The sequence below is a fragment of the Aegilops tauschii genome, chromosome 1, assembly GCF_002575655.3.
Source record: "Aegilops tauschii subsp. strangulata cultivar AL8/78 chromosome 1, Aet v6.0, whole genome shotgun sequence".
In the NCBI taxonomy this organism is placed as follows: Eukaryota; Viridiplantae; Streptophyta; class Magnoliopsida; order Poales; family Poaceae; genus Aegilops; species Aegilops tauschii.
This window is the reverse complement of record NC_053035.3, coordinates 327799755-327803712: the sequence shown is the minus strand read 5'-3', so window position 1 is coordinate 327803712 and position 3958 is coordinate 327799755.

The following is a 3958-nucleotide window of genomic DNA, read 5'->3' as shown; positions in this document are numbered from 1 at the left end:
CTTTCTTCCCATCACGCTGATCCAGTCGGTGAAGCTCTGGCAGCAATCCTACTTCTATGTGAAGAACGTCGCTCCGCAAGGCGACTTCGTCAACTTGCCGGTTTATGTAGCCGGCCCGCCGGCTGGGAGGCGGCCCCAATGGTCCTATCGGGCCAAAACACTGTCGCCTGCTGGAGCCGCCGCCGTCGCGCGACTCCGGGTATTGGTCCAGTCGGAGGGCCTAACTGGGCCCGACCTGCTGGCCGCCTTCGTGGCGCGCCGGGTGCTCCCGCTCCAAGGCCGCCCTCATATGATTTGTCAAATGAGCGGCCAACTCGATCCGAGTCGGCTGTGTACCAAGGAGATGCCTCATGCAGAGGTAGCTCACATGGTGAACTACCTTGCGAACTGCAAGCTCGCCGACGAGTGGCAGTTTGGCAAGGAGCCGTACTCCCGTGCTAATCCCCCACCTATGGTAACCTTTCTTTTTCTTCTTTACTTTTGTCACCAAGTTTCTCTTGGCCGACTCTGACCAGTTGGTTTGTCTTGACAGAGCCCCCTCCTTCGACCGGCAGCTGGTGCAGCGGGGCTGGAGCGCCAATATCCCTCGACCGGACGACGCACGACTTGGACGACCCCGACTTGGGGGCGGCCGCTCTAGACGACGACACCGTGGGGGAAGGCGGCGAGGCAGGCGGCTCCGAGCTTGGAGCGATCTTCGACGACTGGCCGGATGATGACGAGGCGGAAGTCGTCCCGCGCCGCCAGCCGGCGTCCGATCATCATGGCGCGGGTTCATCTGCCGCGCCGGCTGTCCGAGGCGGCGCGCAGAAGCGCCGGGCCGCGCCGAGCCTATTCGGCTGTCGGCCAAAGAAGCCCAAGAGCGCGGCGGCGGCGACCAAGCAGGACGAGGCAGCCGCGAAGGCTGCCCGCTTCTGCAAGGTGGTGAAGCAGCCACAAATGGTTTCAGCATAAGTGTCAATTCTCTCATGTATTCCTTCTTCTTTTTTGTTGATATTCTTCTGAGTCCTTGTCTTGACTTAAAAAAGGCTCCGCTTTCTCTTGAGCGGACCGCTGCCGCCTCTATGGTTGGAGCGGCGGGAGGATCTGCAAGCGCCCGCCGCGTGGACCCCCGTGCCGAGCTTCAAGCGGCAACGGAGCGGAATGCGTGGGAGGCGCGGGAGGAGCGGGGGGCGGAGGATCTAAGGGCGGCCGCTGCCACGGCAGCGCAGGAGACGACGGAGAGGTCGGCGGAGGCACAAGCCGACGCATCGGCCAAGGCTCAGGCGGAGGCTGCAGCCGCAGAGAGGGCGGCGGAGGCCCTGCGTAACCGGCATCCGCAACTTGTCGTCCCCCTTCGCGCTGTGGCACCTGAGATCTCGGTGCCCCCGCCGGAGGAAGCCGATGCCGACCAGCTGGTGGCGGAGAGGGAGGAGGGCGACGTCGTCGTCCCGGAGAGGGAGGCGGCACCGCCATCGCCGACTGGGGCAGACCAAGGCAGCCGGCCTAGCGCGCCGCCGTGCAACCGGCTGGAGGCGAGCCGGCTGCGAGGGCAGACCTTGTGGTCCGGTCGCCATCGCGCCAGCGCGCAGGGAAGGCGACTTCGGCGTCGGACCCGCAGAAGGCCGCGGGCTCTAGCCCGTCGGCCCAGGATCTGGAGACGGCCAGCGCCAGCTCGCCGGGGTGGACGCCGGGTGGTGGGACGGCCATGCTGAACGTGGCGGCACAAGAAGTCCGGAACCGGCTTCAATCCCAAGCCACCGTGCTGAAGCAGTGTACTCAAGAGTTCCTCGCGACGCGGACGGCCATTCGGGTGAGTCTTCCCGCTTTTTTGTTTCTTGTTCTTCATTTCTTCCGTGGGGGCGCGTCAGCGCACCCACTGGGTTTAGTCCCCGAGTTCCGAGTCGGCTGCTGAGCAGGCGACTTGGAACTTCTTGGCAGACTTCGATTGCTATCTTGTTCTTATTCGCTCCTCTGTCCTATTTGCAGGACTATCACAACCTCCACGCGGCTACCTTCAACTCCCAGGCCCAGGAGCTGAACCAGAAGACCATTGATCTGACAGAGAGCCGGAGTAAGTGCTTCATCTTTTATCTCACGTGGGGGCGCGTCAGCGCACCCACTGGGTGTAGTCCCCGAGATTCGGGCCGACTGCTGAGCAGTCGGGCCGGATCTTTCCTGGCGACTTCTTTCTTATTGCTTTTTTTCTTTACCATATCCGCAAAGGCCAATGCGGACATGAGGGAGCAGTTGGGTGGGGCCCAGACCGCCCTTCGCGCCAAGGAAGACGAGTGCAATGCCTTGGCTCAGGAGCGCGTCCGCTTGATCAAGAAGCTGGCTGACCAGGAGGAGAGCCATAAGGCGGCCCTGAAGGCGGCGCAGGATAGCGAGGCCGCCCTCCAAGCCGAATACGAGACCGAGGCGGCGAGCTGGGCTGAGGCAAGGCAAGCTTTGAGCGACGGCTACGGCCAGATCGAAGATTTGGTTGACGGTAGGCCGCCTTCTTCTTCGTCCCTTTGCTGGCCGCTTGCCATTTGTTCCATTTTTTGACTTTGTATTTTCTTCCTTTCTTACTTGCGCAGAGTACTTCCCTGGTTACTCCGTTGCCGCCAACCATGTCATCAAGGCCCGCCACGACGCGCAAAGGCAGGCTGGGGCTGAGATCGCGCCGGATGCTCGCCGGTCGCTTGAGGAGCAGCTTCTGACGATCCAAGCCCGCCTCCAGCTGGCTCACTGCATGCTCCGCCGTCTTCAGCGCGTTGGGGCGCAAGTGCTGGCCGCCATCTGGCCCAGCGAGGTGGTTCCCCGTACCCTCAGTCGGACTGCCGACTGGCTGGAGGTAGCGGTTGGCCGCTTCGAGGCCTGGAAGGCTTCTGCAACTCGGTCAGGCGCCAGGCGGGCGCTGGAGTTCATCCGAGCTTGGTATCCTGGGCTGGATTTGGCCCAGCTGACCACCTGGCGGTAGGAGGCCAACGAGGAGCTGGAGGCGGTGCGGCCGGCTATCATCCAGCGCGCCTCGGCGATCGCCGACTACACCGACACCAGTGCCTTTGCCCCTAAGGTGAATGATGACGGCGTTGCTCAGCCGGAGGAGTGGTTTGGGCTGAACCCAGCGGATGGTGAAGACTCGGCGGAGGAGATCGGCTCTAGTGACGAGGGCGAAGAGGAGGAGGGAGAGGATGGTGAAGACGCCGTGCCAGACGGTGGAGTAACCGGCCAGCCTCACCTTGATCGTGCCTCCAGCAACGAGGCGCGTGCGAGCGCGCCGCCTGCAGCCGGTGATGATCAAGCCGAGACTCGCCAGCCGGCCACTCCTCCAGCCAGCATTGCCGTCTCCACTGACCTTCCTGGCTCGCCTGTTGCACCTTTGGCCTGATCTGCCACCTTTGTTTTCCTGTTTATTACTTGCATTTAGCTGTAAAATCTTCGGAGGAGATTGGTGTTCCATGGTCGTTCCGACTCCTTGCCGGAATCATCTCTCTTGCGTGCCTTCGGCTTCTGTGCGTCGATCAGGTAGTAGGAGTCGTTGCCTAGGGCCTTGCTGATGACGAAGGGGCCTTCCCAGGGGGCCGAGAGCTTGTGTTGGCCGCCTGTTCGCTGGATCAGCCGGAGCACAAGATCGCCTTCTTGGAAGGATCTTGGCTTGATCTTCCGGTTGTGGTAACGGCGCAAACCCTGCTGGTAGATGGCGGACCGGCTGAGTGCTAACAGCCGGACCTCTTCCAGCAGGTCAACACCGTCTTCTCGCGCTTCCTTGGCCTCTGCCTCCGTGTACATGGTGACCCAAGGTGAGTCGAACTCAATGTCAGTTGGGATGACAGCCTCGGCACCATATACAAGGAAGAAAGGGGTGAAGCCGGTTGACTTGTTCGGGGTAGTACGCAGACTCCAGAGGACGGCCGGCAGCTCGTCGAGCCAACAGCCGGCCGAATGCTCCAGTGGTACGACCAGTCGGGGCTTGATGCTGGAGAGGATGAGG